This window comes from Haemaphysalis longicornis, unplaced genomic scaffold, assembly GCF_048455015.1.
Source record: "Haemaphysalis longicornis isolate Haplotype H1 unplaced genomic scaffold, Haemaphysalis longicornis Haplotype H1 scaffold_2, whole genome shotgun sequence".
Lineage (NCBI taxonomy): Eukaryota > Metazoa > Arthropoda > Arachnida > Ixodida > Ixodidae > Haemaphysalis > Haemaphysalis longicornis.
Window position 1 is genome coordinate 257,590,842 of NW_027526295.1, and position 18,451 is coordinate 257,609,292.

Sequence of the window (18,451 nt, forward strand, 5' to 3'; positions counted from 1 at the left end):
GGGGAGCAGATATGCCTCCTATAAGGCTGCACGTTTTTATATACTCCTTTCGGACAGTTCGAGTGAGTTCTTATGTGCACAAAAAAAAAAAAGGCTTTTCAAGGAAAGGGGCAAAAATGACCACGCTGTGAGCACTTGTCTAACCAGTGAGGGAGCAACGAAAATGAAAAAAAGTGAAGAAAAAGGAGTGCTACGGCCACTGCAAATTAGTCACGCGAGTGTGCGCCTGCTACCGTGACATTCATGTGAAAGGCAAGGAGGACGGGTGGGAGCGGTATGGACTGCAGGACCAGGATACTTCGTGCACGGGTTCCCCGAAAGCCAAACATTTTTTTGTGGCGTGCCTTACTGCCAGTTTAGGATCGCCGTGGCGGCCGCTAAGAGGACCGGCACTGCGAAAAGGATCGTGCAAAGTAGTTATAGTCATGCCTCATCACCACTTACGTCTAAAAAAAGCCACGAATTTTGTTTTTGCGTTCCTGTGACAAACTTTCTTAAGTGACAAACTGGCCTATGACGAATGATCCTACGTGACCAAACGGCCTATTACGAACCGGCCTATCACGAATGATCCTATGTGACCAAACGGCCTATTACGAACCGGCCTATGACGAAACGCCATGTGACGAACGGGCCTACACCCGGTTCGGCGCTTGTTTTCGGTGCTGCGAGGAATTTTCAGGGCCACGTAGCAGCAAGGACTGCTTTGACTGGCTCTCGGCCTCTTCGTTGCCGTTCAGGCCGACGTGCAAAGGCACGGCCTCCTTTGATGTCGCGTAGCTTTCTGGCAAGCTAGTGCACGAGCTTGGAACGGTAGAGGGTTGAAGTGAAATGGTGTTGTTAAGACGGAACCAGCTGATTGTAGTAGAAAGAATTGCCTGGTATACGTTGTAAGGGCGACAAATGGCAGCCATATGTGCTACCCAACGGAACAATATCATACGTGATACGACTGATGCTATGTAGTGCACGGTAGGCACATGATCAAATGGAAACAAATTGAAATGGCAAATGATCCAAAACAAATGACTGAAAATGGCTATTAAAGCAACAGATGCTCAGACTGGATAAAACAAGCAAAGAATATTCTATAAACGGACGTTCCTAAAAGAGGCGTTCAATAAAGTGTCGGGGGCACTTGATCTGAACGGCCGATAGGTAATAAAACCTGGTCCATCTAACTACTTGGGAAACAGTTTTAAAAGGTGATATTTCTGCCATTCCCTTAAAATAGAACAATAGCGGAAATTTACATAATATGTTTTCTGTTTGAAATGACATTCAATCACAGTTTTATTGCTGGGATGCCCGTAAAACGAGTAATGTTAGTGTTACTGCCACGGTGATCTGACCGGTTGTAATATTGATAAGATGAGCCCACTAATTTGGGTTACGGAAATCGGAAAAGGTTTTGGGTTGCATTATTACTGGCGGACAAAAAAAAAATGCGTGGCATCACTGTCTGAAAACGCTCATATCCCACATACAAAAACGCATTTCTTGCGCCCATACACCAAGAGATAAGATAAAAAGGGCCGTCAGAAAAAAAATAAAGGTTCCGCAGTTTCACATGAGGAACTTCAATAAAACGATTAAGTTTTAGATAAATGGTCGCATCAGCATTCATAATAGTTCCTGGTTGGCTGTATAACTTTAAAGAAGAGCAGAAATGTCAGTTTTAGCAGAAGCAATTAGCAGAAGCAACGCATTGACTTGTAATCTTGCGCAAATAGAGAGAATTGGTTGAACGAGATTACAAAAAAATAAAAAGAAACCAAATATTAAAAGTGAACATACGAGATCAAAAATAAGCAGCTTATGTATCCCCCCCCCCCCCCCCCCCCAAAGTGAAGACGCAAAAAAAAAGCCCAGAAAAGAACTACACGAAAAGAAAAATCACAAAAACGGACCAAGCACTTAACACCCAGCGTTTTGCAAAATGTGTTATTGGCTCAGTTAACACACTCAATCGTTATATTTAACGCAAATGGAAATAATGAGTCGAACAAAATAAGACAGAAAAATGAAAATATATATACAAGTAAACTTGCAAAATCCACCATTCGTTTACCCCCGAAAGACGGCAATAAAAAACTCGTCAAAACAACGACGGCAACACGAATAAAAACTGTGAAAACTTACCGTAGAGTGCCGTGTATTTGCACAAAAGTGCGGAATCGGTGGACGCAACACATGTAATTGTTATAATAGCGTAGATAGCGATAATTATTCGCAGGCAAAGTAAAAAAACATGCATGCAAAAACCTTAAAAACCAAAATATACACGAACAGAACTAATGAAATCAAATTTTTTTACCTTATATGCCACCATCACGAAGCGACGACAAAATTAAAACAAGTCTTTTTTAGCTTATAAGCCGCCCTCACGAACCGACGACAAGAATAACTAGAATAAACTAGATTGACGTCCCCCACCGTAACGAATGCGCGGGAATGGCGAGGGCACCCGCCGCGGTGGCTCAGTGGCTAAGGCGTTGTGCTGCTGAGCACGAGGTCGCGGGTTCGATTACCGGCCGCGGTGGCCGCTTTTCTGATGGAGGCAAAAAGCAAATATGCCCGTGTGTATGAGATTTCGGCGCACGTTAAAGATCCCCAGGTGGTCAAAATTAATCCGGAGCCCTCCACTACGGCGCGCCTCATCGCCGGCGTTGCGTCGGCGCTTTAAACCCTACAATCAATCAATCGACAAGAATAAAACGAAACGCCGATAAAAAATTATGAAAAGCACCATCCCCGCACAAAATCATGATGTCGGCAAAAATCATGATGCACAATTGGCGAAGTTGAGGCCCTTGATCGCAAGGTTAGTGCAAGCGTACATTTCTCCGGTTTCTTCAGGAATCCGGAATTTGTATGTATATCTAACTAACGTTTGGGTTTGGGCTTCTTTTACTGTCTTCATTTAAGCGCTGTTTTATTGTTTTATGCTTTGTATGTATTTTTAGCTTTGTTATGCTCATTAGCAAACTCCTGCAAAAAAAAGTATGTATTATTGGTGGAAAGAAACAAATGAAAACTTCAAAACAATAAGATAGCTCAACTTAATTTGCTACTCCAATCACGCTACGAAAAAAGCTCATCATGAATACAAGTGGCGTAAGAATCGTGTGCATTACTATACAATTCTCTGAATGTTTGCATATCTGTCAACATTTCAATAATAATCTATGCTGAGTGAAACATGAACAGGCTGCACTTTAATTATGGCGCTGCACATGAACTGTGCCAGCGGTGTCAAAATTGTGCTGAGCACCGTGAGCTGTCATCGGTCGAATACACCGTCCTTCTGCCGTCGTTCTATGGATGCATATTATACTTAGTTGTCCTGACTTTCACACTTTATCTCCTTCAGCGCTCCACGGGAGACGATTCCGAATGCACACGTAGTCGTTCTGCAGTAAGGATGTGTTTATTTATTTATTTATTTATTTATTTATTTATTTATTTATTTATTTATTTATTTATTTATTTATCACTACAATCGCCCAAAGGCCATTATTGTAGGAGATACATAGAAGAATGTGTACAGTCCGAAAATGGACTCATCAATCTCACGCTAAGGCGACAAATATACAAGCATAAAATATAGACATTTATTAAAAGATCACAGCCAAGAGTGTTGCTCTACAGCAAAGGAACGTCGAAGACAAAGGAAAAAAATTAAAAAAGGAAAGAAGTTTGAAAAAGGCGAAGGAAGAGAAAAAAACGGGCATCGTATGAAACCAATCAAACGGGTAATAAAAATATTGTAATAAGCAGCACTGCGCAGTAGTAATAAAATATACAAAAAAAAACAAATAAAAACAGGAACAAATTCACGGCAATTGAAGTATTGCTGCGTTGTGTGTGTTACAACGTTATTTGCTACAATATCCCGTCACTAAAAGTTCTGCCCTGGCGAGTTTTTAAGATCTATTTTTGAAGAAGAAAGATGGAGAGAAGAAAGAAGAAATTCAAGGAGAAAAGGCAGTAAATAACAAACAATCCGCACACAGGAACAGAATGCAGTTTTACGCGCCCTGACTGCGCTTTCTTTTACCTCTCCCCTTCCTCCGTTTTCGGTTTTGCTCGGCAAGACAGAGGGGCTGCTCCGCTCACTAAAACTAGATTCACAAACTAAAACTAAAACTAAAAAAAAAAAGAACGTCGCCGTAGCCCTCCTTCCCCTTGACCGGAAGCCTTCCGCATCCAAACAAGTTCACAAAGGCCGCGCCCACCCGTGGGGCCCGCGCGGGGAGAGGGGCCAACAGTTTCAAGGGTGGTTCTGGCCAGTTGGTGTTGTTCTGGCACGGGTAAAGTCGCACGCAGGGGAAAGGAAAGGGGGAAGTTCCCCGCGTGGCAAGTGACACGCGGGGGAATCGGCACAGTGGTTTCGGAACGGGAGGTTGACCCGCGGGGGGCGCGTGCTACACCCAGCATGACGCACAGTCGTCGTCTTTCGCTTTCGCCCCGCGGGGTCGCTCGAACCTGCTCGTCTGCGGGCATGCCGTTGACCCGGAGGTGGCGGCGCCTCAATGAATATTCCGTGGCGTGCTGAGCGACAGCTGTCTACGTGAATTTGGGCACGCCCATACGCGTGTACGAACGCTACAGGGGCGTTCCCGAGAGAGTGTGATCTCGAGGTTTTATAAGGCCGAACTTGGCCGTTGGAAATCGTTCTGGTCTGAGCGCTGAGCTGGCAGTCCCCGGCGAGACAAGGAGTCTCGACCGTTAACGCTAGGTTGGGAGTTGTGAGCCCCCTAGTCGAGGTTAAGATCGCGTCGGAGGTTTAGGGTGCAGCGCCGCACCGGGCAACTAGACGGATCTGGCGGCGAGACAGCGTCTCGGCCGTTGTTTCTCGAGCGGTTTGTGTACGCTCCGAGAATAGGAGAGTTAGACGAAGTTGAGGAGCTCGAGTGATTTGTGCGCACTTGGAGCTAGCGTCTAGCTGAAGTTTGAAGTTTTTTTCTTTCTATTACTCATGTACCCAGTTTTCGTACTGTAAATAGCTGTACATAAACTTCCGTTTCACTAAATCAACTTCAACGCCTCGAGTTCGTCAGTTCGACCGCCACCTCCAAGAACTTCAACACCATCGCCCAGCCAGCCTCCTGCCAAATCAACCGGAGCCCGTGCGATTGGGTTCCTGATCGACACCGGACTTCGGGGAACGATCTTCACTGTACCCACTCTTCTGTTAGTTAATGCTTCTTTCGCAAATGTTGGCTTACCATGCGATTGCTCTCAATTGATATACAAGTCACTCGTTAAACGTAGACGACGTTGGTCCGTTCAGTCGATGCTGAAAGAATCCTTGAAGTATTTTTCTTTTCAACACTTTTTTTTAATGAAATTAGTTTAGAATGTGGACAATAAGTGCATCGAACCCTTAGAGCCAAATATTGCTGTTCTACGCGCATCAGATAACTTAGCAACTTGCTCGATTTTTATCTCTGTCTTACTTGGTGCTCTTCAAAGTTTCAGTATTGTTTGCGTGCGTGAGGGACGTCACACAAGCAATACCACCTCTTTTGTCTAGATGTCTGTAATTTACAGCAGTAAACGCATCCGATCACCACCTTAAAAGATTCAAACAAGAGGTGTGTGCAGCGCTGAAAAATTCCGCTTTGGCGCTCTGTGTTTGAGATGACTGTGGCTTTCGCAGCCCGTTCAGGCACAAAAGAAATACAGGAAGTGTTCCCTGCTTTCGCTGCATGGCGACGCGCTATAGGGGACTGGGAATTCTAGAATGCTTGAGAACTCCTGTGGTGTCATGAAAAGAGGCTATACGATCTCCGCCATCTTAAGTCGATTTCAAGGAATATTGGTTGAGAGCGGCTTTCAGCAATAAATTTCCACTAACCGAAACACACTTTTTATTCGGTTAAACGTTAGGACGGACGAGCAGGAACGCCTTACACCAGAATTTGTTTCCAGCTATTGGCCATTGAGTGGTTGTTTAATATTTGCACAGCAATGAATGACAATTGAACTTTCTAGTCTTCCTCAGTAAATTAGTTGGTTTAAACGCAAACACCAAACAAATTTACCTGTATTTGCAGTTATTCTTTCGTAGTTTTCTACTTACTGTTTTCACGGAGCACAGAAACAAAGTCCAAACAGACTCAGTTAGCCTCGCGCGGTTGCTCATGAGTTGTCTTTTTGTTTGTGCAGACAGGGGTTTGTTATATTCAAAATTATGTTCGAGACAGGCAATGTGGCTATACACGCATACACGCATGACGTAAAGTTCACACACCGTGAGGAGAATTTATGTCTTGTTGATAGGCGAACTGCAACTTGACATGAGAGTCGTACTTCTAAAAGAAGGTAGTTTACACTTATACATAATTTAGTCCTTCAGCTCCATGCATCTTTGAAAAGTACCTGTTATTTGCAGAACATTACAACTTCTCACCGTGTAGTGTGGTGGCAGAACAAAGTTGCTAAAGCCACGCGTTCTTTGTTGTTCCCCCGCGCGCAGTCTTGAAAGCGCTATCATGTGGGCCAGGTTTAACGCACTGACAGGCGTATGCTGGAAAGTTTACGAGATGCATTGCCTTCGAAAGAACACACTAGCACCAGCTTACTGGTAACACGCTAAACACAAAAGCAGCGCAACAGCAGACAACATGCCCAGCCAAGACACATAAACAACCAGAAAGCGTTCGCATAAATGCATACGTCACCGCCTGTCTCAACGCAACCTTACCCCGAGGCCAACACGGCAGCGCAGACAGTTTTTCGAACCCTTCGAATTTTCGTCGCCTTCGTTTCATTTCATACCGCCCTCAGCACATTTGCAATTCCTGCGCGCAGCTCGTAGCTTCGCAACGCGCTGCCCGTAACTTTTGTGGGGGCCTGTTTTGCGTAACTCAGCCGAGAGATGGAGGGAAGAGAAGAATGAACAGCGGTAAGTCTTCAGGGTCTTCTGAAAGTATTGTGCAAGATGCCTCTAACATAAGGAACCCTCGCTGTGGCGTTATGGGAAAAACGCTGTGCTCCTACATGGGATGTGGCGGGTTTCATTCCCTGTCCAACAGGCTGTGTTTTTTTTTTTTTCATAGAAGGCGACATACGCAAATTGCTCTTTGTACGAGACTCCTACGAATGTTTAACATTTTCTAGTGGTGTGAAATTCATGTGTAACGGGATGACCCTTAGCCCTTAACTGGAAAATCTGGAAATTGGAGTAGGACGTTTCTCACTGATCTGCTTACTTACTGGAAGTACTTATGAAATATATTACTTTGTAAGCACTTCCAGAACTCACGTTCTCACATTTGCCAGCCAGAATCTCGTGACATAGATTAGAATCAACGAGGAAACAATTGGCCTGGTACCTCTTGTTTCCCTTCAAATTACGTTGAAAGACAATAATAGCCTTTCTGCCGCCCCTGCCACACGCAACACTCACCTCACCTCACCCCCCCTCCCCTCCTCTCATTATTTAAGACAACTTGTTGAGCTGGTTGGTTTATTTCCGCAGTAAATAGAATAGGGCGCTAAAAGGACGAGGACGAAGGTAGGCGCGAACGACGAATATGTCGCCTGTATATGTCATTCGTGTCTATCTTCGTCCTCGTCTTTTTAGCGCCCTATTCTATATACTCCCATTTTTAACCTGCTGTTCCCCTCCACTGCCGCCATTCACCACTATCATTTGACAATTCATCTTGTTACCACCTTTATCGCTAATTTTCCTATACTTGCTCTTCCCCTCATACCCTCCTTACTCTGGCTTTTTCTTATTTTTCCCAACCTCCTCTCCCTCGATCCCTATGTCCTCCTTTTCTCGCCTCCTCGTGTTCTAACCTTCCTGTTCGCAATTCAAATACTCTTCCCTATCGCACTCCTCTCTTATTTTGTCACATTTCCACACTCTGTTTCATATCTTTTCATTTCCCTACCTTCCGTCCTTCCTCCTCCCTTCCCCCCAATTCTCATTACCATTTCCCAATCACCTTCCTACCCCTCTGCCCCGTCCCTACCCTCAAACTTTTTTCTATACCCGTTCATCTCTTCTCCGACCTTCCCATTCCCCTCCCACCTCTCCCCTGCCCGTCCCGCCTCTACACTTTTAGTGCGCAAGCGCTCGCTGGGAGGGTCGGCCCCAACAAGCGTGTGCGCGTACTCCAAAGCATAGAACAGCGTCACAAACCAGCAGAAATTATTGTGCAGCTCATTACAAGCAGGAATTTGTGCTGTCTGATGCACACTCCTTGAAGAGAACAAGCTACATCGATTTTGACTCGCTTAAAGACGAAAATGATCTAAAGAGTCTCTCTTGCTTACCTACAACGATCTGCATCAAACCTCCCCACAATTCTTCCAGAACCTCTTTTTCTTCCATCTTTCTTTACCCCCTTCATTTTCTCTCATCATGCTACACTTATTTAATCTTGAGCATCCCCAACCTCCCCCTCTCGCTCCCTTCATATTCACCAGCACCACTCGCACGCCTCTCCCTGTAACTGACGCCTCCCTTACCTGTCTTCATCCTGCTACGCGTTCTTGCTCATCCTACTCTCCCTTCTCTATTTCCCTGTTTCTCAATTCCATTCTATCTCCTACCTTTTTTCTTCCCGCTATGCTATGCTATGCTACATTCGCTCCTTCTATTCAACGCTCTCTCCTCTCTTTCTCATCTCTCACCTTCCCACCCAACTCCGTCAACAAAGTCAGTGACTTCCCCCTGGGACACGTGACGCATCGGTGATTCATGCGTAGGCCACTAGTTGGTGACCGTCCACCCCGGTGTGTCACTAGTAATTTGTGAGTCATGAGTCTCTGGTTGATGATTCACCCATGGTTCACGTGACCTCGTAGCTCACTGATTAGTCACCAGTGGCGAATCTCTGGCCAACCTATTCCCAGTGTACTGGCTGAACCTACAGAGAGACAGACAGACAGACAGACAGACAGACAGACAGACAGACAGACAGACAGACAGACAGACAGACAGACAGACAGACAAAAATTTTTCCTTTTAGGTAGACCAAAGAATACCATCGGGTTCAAGAAAACCTTCCGGCCACAATATCATTATTACTCAGTCGTGCGGGAAACAGCCTCCGTCCCGTCACCTTCGAGACAGTATGTCTGAGCATGAATTTATGCTTTTCACCCTTTCTTTGGAGGAGACAGTCGTATATTCTACCATGCCTAATGCTACGGCTCATCACGATTGCAAAAACAAGGTGAAAGAGTGAATAAAGATTTATGTTACTGTCGGTTTGGAGGCGCGCTTCGCTTTACTGAGGACGAAACCCTTATTGCGTGTGTCGCCCCCAGCTACGCTATAAAATGTGGCCTTTCCATCTAATATGTATGCGCGGGAGATCAAGAAGCGTTCTAAGTCAAATGCGCAAGAGGCCCACGCACCGACGCAACGCCGAACGTTAACTATACGGCCAGTCGAACAAGGCGTCCTCCGCCTTGCACAGGAATCTTTACGTCGCTAGACTTCGCAGCTTGTATACACGAATGGTACGACCGTCATCACTTCCCGCCCAAACATCGGCCGTCGGTGCTCGCTTGCTGCCCGTGGCCTTTCTTCGTCAGGAAATCGCCAACGCCCGCGCTCGGAATAAGGAAACTTTTTATCTTCTTCGTAATCGAGAGGCGTCCGCACCACATAGATGGATCCCACGCAGTCATGTTAAGAAGAGAAAAAAACTTGGGTATATAAGGAGTCGTAAATAAGGTTTGCGGGCATATATACATTTATCCACTGCTAGTGCAAGGCCTCCGCGGCTGTCGGCCAGCAGCTCTATCGTTTGTCACAACTCGGGCCCGGCCACAGAAGAAGCCCCGCCAATATTAAACTACGCCTATGGCGTGGTACGGTCAGCCGAGTCTTGCCTGCCCACCTACTGAAAAAAAAAAGAAGAAAAGATATGAAGGAAGCACAGATAGATAAAATAAACGACTGAGAAAAATCGACTTTTTATTTCCGGCGGCCTTCCAGAGCGTCTCAGAAGGAACTATTCGCATTGATAGACTAACCGTCTGCCAGATATATCAAGGTCTCTTGGTTCTTCTAGGGAGAGGAGTGGAAGGGGTCTGTGAAGGAGGGCGTTCTTATTTATAATTTCTAAAGCCGAACGGGCCAATGGGGAACGCGGTCAACTTGTTTAGCTAAAGATTAGCAATTTCTCACGATATTGATCCCCTTGTTTATGCTGCAACTGAGATGGCTTTAAAATGAATAGTTTGCAAACTAGTCCCCTCTTATAAAAATTATGTTACTGGTTTATTCAGGCCAGTCGACGATGCAAGAAAAGTAAGCGTGGGCTAAAACAGATTAACGTCATCCGTAACTGTTCCTTTTTTTACGAATTTGTTCAAAGCGACTCTTATTTTAATATCCAAGTAAATAAGGCAGCAATGCCAGAAGTTTAGAGAACTAGCGCGAGCGCCGAAAGTGGTGAGCACGGCGGAGTGCGGTTACGCCAGGGATTTATAACCCCCCCCCCCTAACACCCCCCAACACCCCCCCCCCCCCGAAGGACTTCAACACCCCCGCAAAAAGATTCCACAATCACAAGCACCCTGCCTAGGGATTTATACAACACCCCCCCCCCCCCCCAAACATCCCACCGACACACCCCAAAAATCGAAATTCTTCATAAACCCTACGCCTCACAACACAGTAGAGAAGGGCTTTTCGAAATATACCGTGATTCGGCCTATTTATTGCAGATATTGGTTCAACTGCGCTATCCACTTGCGATAGACATAATAGAATACGTTATGAATTTGGAGGTCACATTTATTTTTGCTTCTTGTTTGCTGTCTTAAAACACGTCTCAGAAGTTCGTACACGGGTTAAAAAATCGATTAGCCATGCTACGTAACTGTAAGACCAGGTGAAATGTAGCAGTTTTCTACCACTCCGTAGCTTACTTGTACACAAAAATTCACAGGTTAAAGGCCAACTGCACTCAAATTTCACCTCGGCCAAATTTGTATTTAATGCGTAGTAAGTACCCCTAAATAAGCTGAGACACAAGTGGTAGCCCCGTGAAACGCCTCGTTAATCAGTCAGAAGCGTTTAAAAAGGCTCCGCCGCAGACCACTCTGCACCTGCCGGCGGATCGCGTAAACAGCCATGACGCGCCTGTGACGTTCCAGCCTACGGTGGCTTTTTCCTCTGGCCAGCCACGCAGCGGGAGAACCGGTCGAGCTCTGCTGCCCCGTGCGCGCGTAGAGCTTGCGCGCAGACATTCTCCCGAACTGGTGACCGTCCGGCCGCTCGCTGGACGGCTGCAACGTCACTGTAATGGCCGCGCTCTCCTCGGTTTCGGTTTCAAAATCGCCGATTTTTGCTGGCCGCTTGCGGCGTCCACGTGCGTATTTCAGCTGTTGTATTTTGCATGTTGCTTTATTTTTAAGCAGACTATACGGAAATAGGGTTTTCAAGAAGTCGAAATTTTGAGTGCAGTTGGCCTTTAAGTAGACGAAAATTCAAAGAAATATTGTTACCCTAATTCTGTCACTTCTCGCTGTAATATTTCTGCGCTCAGCTAAACTGCCTAAAACTTCAGTCCTACCGCCTACATCAACAGAAGATTATAGCCACGGTCATCAGCTTTAGAGGCATGTCCGTAAAAGAATATTGGCTTGTTTTTCTTCTTCTTCTTTTTTTTGCTTATTAGGCACACCCAGCCTTCCTTATCGGGAAGTATAGCGACTTTTAGAATTTAGGCCATCACCTTTTGAAGTTTTGCTGGAAGATTCTGCCAGCGCCGCTATTTTCGTTCTGCCGATTCTGTCAGGACTTCTGATTACAACAATGGTGGATAAATTTCTCTAAGTGCCAATGTGGCTAGATCCTAGCTCCAAGTGTTAGGATCTAGGCAATGTTTTGCTCGCGAGGTTTTGCTTTCGCTAGAGGGCTAGGGTTAGGTAGTTTCATAAAAGGCTGTGTCTGGAGTGCCATCCGACGGTACTGTAAGACCTCCACTATATCGACATCCACCGGCGTTTTGTAAAAAAAATGCCGCGTTTTGCACTACATTGTCCTACATAAGGTAAAGATGGGTAACCTAACCAAAGCTAACGTAACATGACCTAATGAACACAAAGCAATCATTTAAAACACCAAACCTGAGCCGTGACAATTATAGTTCAATTTAAAGCCGCAGTCGTCATCGTCGTCGTCGTCGTCGTCGTCGTCGTCGTCATCACCGCCACCACCATCATTATCGCCAGGTACGTGCCACGCCAGCGCTATTGATTCTGAGGACGGTGGCTGCAACGCCGGTGGTGAAGGATGCCCTAATCATCGGCCTACCCGATGCTTCGCTGCGGTATCTACTCCGCCATCGAGAACATTACTCGGACTGAGCTCGTCGCCTTGATCGGCGCCTGCACTGGTATATGTCCCGCTGTCTACGCCGGCCCCCGCACCACCGAGCCCTACAGCAAACCGGCCGACATTCCGAGTGCGGGCAGCGTTCTTCCCGGTAAGGTAGGATCCAGTGGGAAGCTCGAGTGCGAGCGGATGCGATACTTAAAGCTGCTTCAGGAGCGCGTGGAAAAAGCGGGCCAAGGCAAAACAAGTTCCACGAAACGTCTTCCCACAGGCCGCTACCGCGACTACTGCGAACTGATGGAATCGTCTGAGGAACTCCTGAAGCATGCTAGCGACGCGGGCTGGACAGCAGGGGACGGGAGAAAGGTGTCCGAGCAGGTTTACTGTCCAACTGGAAAAGGACACACCAGGCGCGAAGAGATAGAGCGCATGCGCGCGCTGCTCTTTGAGGATGGAGCTTCAGCACAGGGCCACCACTCGGGCGGCAGGCGACGCCAGCGACCCGAGCAGTGTGTTAAAACGGGCCAGCTGAAAGACCTCATAGTGTCTGGGAGCGAAGAGCGGAGCACGTCCCGTTCAGTTCTTTACTGAAGCTCTGCGCAGGCGACACAACAGACAAGGCTGAAGGGGTGGGCGCGATCGACGAGGCCCGGGACGTGCTCCGTCCGCTTAGGGCGACTGCCTCCAAGAAGCAACGTTGCCTAGGAACGGGGCACCCGACTTTTGGATTGATGTAAAGTGCCTGGCCGAGGTCATTGAAACGGTGTAATTGCGTTCGGGATTATTAAAGAAAGGATGTGGAATAGAACCATGTTTTAGGACTGCAATCCATTTACGTTGCAAGTGAGGGAGATGTCATGTTATTTGTACTGAGAAACAGCCAAATTTGTTCGTGGGCAATGCTCACTAAGTGCGTTTATTTTGTAACAGTTAAGGTTTCGGACGTCAATAATTTTTCTCTGAGGGCGAAGACCAAGAGCGCCTGCCGAGCGGTGCCTGCTGACGGCGACTGATCCGCGGCAGCTGCAAAAATACAAAACAAAGTGTTCTAGTGAAAGCATCTAGAGTCGTGCATCTTAGAGGACGTCGCTCGCCGAGATCGTTTCTCCCCGCTTTCCTAGACTCCACGTGCACCGATACCGTCGGCTCTCACGGACCCGGACAAGACTGTTCATGTGTATCTGTACTATGTTCGAGCCATGTGCAAAGCCCTGAGAAAGCGGCGGAACGGTTCACGCTTCAGTGCTCTCAGTGGCTAATCTTAGACCGCTTAGGGCTTTCGTAAGGAATGCTGCTCTGTTCGAGTCATGCTGTAAGCTCGCCCGGAAGGGTGCTGTTCCTGTATCGTCGCTGTTAATCTCCGCCATGCAGTAAAAAAGTTCAGTTTTGCCTTCGGCTTTTTGCCGTCAACACCAAGCCAGTAAGAGAGAGAAATATCTTTAATGGGAAGGTGAGAAGGAAAGAGAATAAACTTAACTTCGAGGAATATCAGTGATGATGTATCTTGAAAGCGATGCTGGTGGTTATCGCGTTGGTGGCTGTATAGCTTGAACTGATCAGCGACCTCGGCAGCCCTGGCGACCGAGCGGGCCTGTAGGTCCGGGTCCGAGCTGCGCAGCGCGGCCTCCCACCGCTCCTCGGAGGGTATTTCGGGAAAGCGGTTTTTTGGGCAAGCCCACATAATATGGGATAGTGTGGCCTGAGGTGAGGTCAGCCAGGCTAGGGGCCCGACTCGCTACACCAAAAGGGGGCAAATGTGTGACGAAAATATATGAAAAGAACTCTTACTTACACATGGATGCTCAAACACACAGACGCACACAAAAGTACACAATCAATCAGGCGATATAGTCACTTTTCCGAGAGTTCATAGCTCACTGTCAAGTCCAGTGTTTCGGTGGAACGTTGAGATCGCCTTCGTTGCGCGACTTGCCATGCCTGTTTTAAGCCAGGGCCCAAGGAGATGCTTCCGAGAGATCTGGGTGGACAGCTGCTTCTGCTCACCGTTAGTACACCCCGCTACCACAACATAACGGAGGCGGCCAAGCCCGGTTCGGGGACGCCCTCGCCAATGTAACACACCCCATTGTGTAAACTTGGCTTTCTTGCAGTGTGTTTTCGCTTACAGTCGCCATCAGTAAGGCGAAAAACGCTTCGCTTTAATAATGGCTTTAATGGGGTTGGGAATTAGATGAGTAAGGCCCGGACTAAAAATCAGAAGTGTTGCTTGTGAACAGATAACTTTGCTGGACGTAGCTTCCCAGGGAATTGAGGAAGAAGCTTGAGGAGTCAACGTCGCCATCAACACTAAAGCGCATGCCGCTCATTCGTTTAAGTGCAAGTAATACAACTCATATCAACCGCGATGGCGCTGGCATAATCGTTCAAATGACCTTACGTTGTACCTAGCAACGCTTAGATAGGCGAAATTCTTTGCACTGCGTATTTCCTTAGTTCTCGAGACTCCCATGTAATAAATATATAACCCAGGCGGGACTTTTCACGCGACAAACCAGCCGCTAGAGAAAGCTTTACCTTAATCAAAACAATAATCTATTTATTATAATGTTCTTTTCTTTTTGACAAAAAGGGAGGGTAAGTGCTGATGTGAGCTGTTTGTGGTATTTACAATAAATATACGAAATTGTGAATGCATACTTGCCTGTATGTATAATTTTTTGCGCGTATGTATGTTTGTATTTTCGTTTATTGCTCTTCATTTCATAATTAAATCCCGATTTAAGACTTTATTTTATTCGCTTTACCGTTATTCGTAAAAACAGGCTAATTTTATGCTAGTCTGCTTGTTTGGCCAATACTCTATATCGCACCCATTTTACAAACTAAGCGAACCATTCACACCGAGCAGAAATAACATATACACACTACTGGAGCTGACAAGCTTAGCCTGCTGCCGGAACACAAACAAAACAAAACAGAAAAAAGAACTCAGGCTGGTGGTGTGTTTCCCCCTCCTCCTTTCCACCTCCCCGTCCGATCTAATTAGGTTGCCACGGCGACTAGACATGCCGACGCTGTAGCCATAAACAACGTTAAAAAACGTATTACAGCCCACTACAGCCTGTCTAGTGTAATTTGAAGCCCGTAGAGCCTCGTTCTGGCCAACAGCCTGATTAGAGTTTGGTTTCATAACCTGTCTGGCATTATTCGTCCCACCCGCTTGTAATTGATCCCGTCAAGAACACTGAGTAGAATTTTGTTGCTTTATTTAAGGCCTCGTATAATAGTAGTAATTAGTTTTCCCTCCAACCAAAGCGTCGCATACAAACAAGAATAGCGCTAGCGGTAAAAAAAGCATAAAAATGAACTATGTGTAATCTTGTTTAAAACAAAGGACAACTTTTTTGCACGTTTTATTTGATTCCAGGTTGCTCCATAGCAACCACGTTTAATGAAACTTGCACCCTATTTATTACGATGCCTTCCATGCTCGAATGAAATGTAATTACTGGTTCGCGTGATGCCATCAGCTTTTCAGGCCGGTGTTATTTATTCATGTTTAGCCACTCTCCCGATGGATCGTTGACTTCCTTGCTCCCAGCAATAATTAACGACTGCAACACTGTACCCTGCGATATATGAATTATCTATCACGAAAACGTATTCATTCTGAAAGAGTATATTCGAACTTTGTCACCATGGATGTCCAGATATTCAAACGTGCCCAAGCAAGGCGCTTTAATATACAGAAGAACGATTTGATTAGTTTCCCACAAACTCAAATGGAGAACGATTTGATTAATAAATTACCACAAACGCGACAGAAAAATGGTGGCCTTAGCACCACGCTGTGTTCGAACAGCTTAAGTACGAACACGGAAATGAAGTCTGCTTCATTGCAATCTCTTTGAGCAAGATGCGTGAGGTCAAAATGCGGTACCGTTTGTCAGTTGACGATGAATGTTAGACGATGTTCACAAATAGCCGTGCTTAGATGGCACAGATCTATGTTATTTATCGTTTTGGCATCAGTTCGAAATGATTTGGCTCCATGACCTGCAAATGCTGATTATATGGCGGCCGCATTTGAATCTAGGCCATGTGTTTCTGGTGCCACTGTCGCAAGTCGGCTAAATTCCTACGGTTAAGTCGCACCTCCTATTTCTCGCGCTCTTAAAGCTTTTACTTCCGATCCGGCACCAAGGCACGGGCGATAGCGGTCAAGCAGCCATTGCAAGCACGTGCATGCTGGAATGGCCGTGCCCGCGAAGTGTGAACAGCAACGCCGCCTCTTCCGCTAATCGAGCAAGCTCACTTGAGGAGGCACAGTGGTCATTAGCTCGGAAATACAATAATTAATCCTCCTTTTGGGTGAAGGAATAAGGTGTTCGCTGCCAAAAGAAAAAAGAAAAAGAAAAACGGACACACCGGTACTGATGATGATTACGATGATGATGATGATGATGGCGATGATGACGATTAGAGTCTCTTGAAAAACATAACAATATTTATTCTAACGTTTCTACCGGGGGCCGGTTTTTTTTTAAAGATCTTTGAAAAAGACCGGCCCCCAGTAGAAACGATAGAATAAATATTGTTATGTTTTTCAAGGCGACTTCTCTCTCGTACAGTTGACCTTATAGCCATGAACCTTTTCTCTTAACTATATATATATATATATATATATATATATCAATATATATATATATATATATATATATATATATATATATATATATATATATATATATATATATATATATATATATATATATATATATATATATATATATATATATATATATATATATATATATATATATATATATATATATATATGTATATATAAACGCGCACACCCACACGCACCGAGACACACGCACACACGCGCACAGACGGACGCATGCACATCAGTGGGTTCTGGAAATTCGGACGGTATTGCTGGAACTGTCTGCTAGCGAGGACTCTCCCACCCGGACTTCATATCACTGGGACCATTTTCTGCTTCCCGCCACGCCATAGGCACGTATCAGCGACCGTGTTAGTATGGCTATGCAGGTATATCTTAATTTTCTCCCGCCTAGACGTGACGTTGCGCCACTTCCGGGGAAAGCCCGAGACAGACGTTTCGCTTTTGCTACCCCGTAGAAACCATTAACGAAGCCATCATATGGCACGCACTTTATTTCCCTTATTCAGGACACGTCCACCGATGGCCTGCAAGCGTGTATTGAGTGGTAGACTTGGTCATTAACCATAAAAGGTCGATACAGACAATTCGGCTGCCTAAGTTGCATAGCGTCGGCGACGCAAAGCATATTTCATATCTCAAGGGAGAACGACAGCGGGTGCCCATGGCCTCGCTAGCGACGAACCGCGAGCGAGGGGAAGATAGGACGAGAAAAAGAATGAATACAGACATTTCCCCTCCAAACAGTGCCGGTCTTTGAAGCAGCTTCTCCACGTGCAGGGTATCGCCATTCATGGTCTGTCGCTATGCGAGGGGTTAGGTGATAGTTGCGCCAGATCTAAAAATATGTCTCGATACATCGCCCACGGGTCTTCCGCATAAGCGCATTTGCGCCGGTAGACTAGCTTGTACCATACCGGGACCGCTCCTTCACCCTCATCTGTTAACGTGACGCAGCTATGAAGTTTATTCATGATGGAAATGCAACAGCGCAGTAAAGACGACGGACACAGAAGAAATCCACAAGACTGGCGCTGACTCCCAACTAGTATTTTATTGGAAAGGAACATAAATTTATAGCCGAGACGTGCAATCTGATGTGGTGAAAACTAAAAAAAAATTGAAACCTTTGATAAAACCGCGTAAAGGGCCTGCTAACCACTCACAGAGTTAGGTGGCATCTAAAAACAGCTTTTTCCTCGTCGTACAGCGTCAGAGGAGGCTGGCTTACACATCCTGCTCACCTTTTGCTGATGCGATAAGCTTCAACAACTTCTTGTGTCAGCTGGTCCTTATGTGTGAACAAAATGTCGTATCTATCAAAAACACGGTTTGCAGCCACATACTCGGCAGTGCGCTGATAAGTGGGAAGAGGTGTCCTATGTTAGATTATTCAAATGTTCTCGCAGGAGTGTCTTGACACATCTACCCGATTTCTCAATACACACTTTACCGCAATCGAGTGGCAACCGGTACACCAC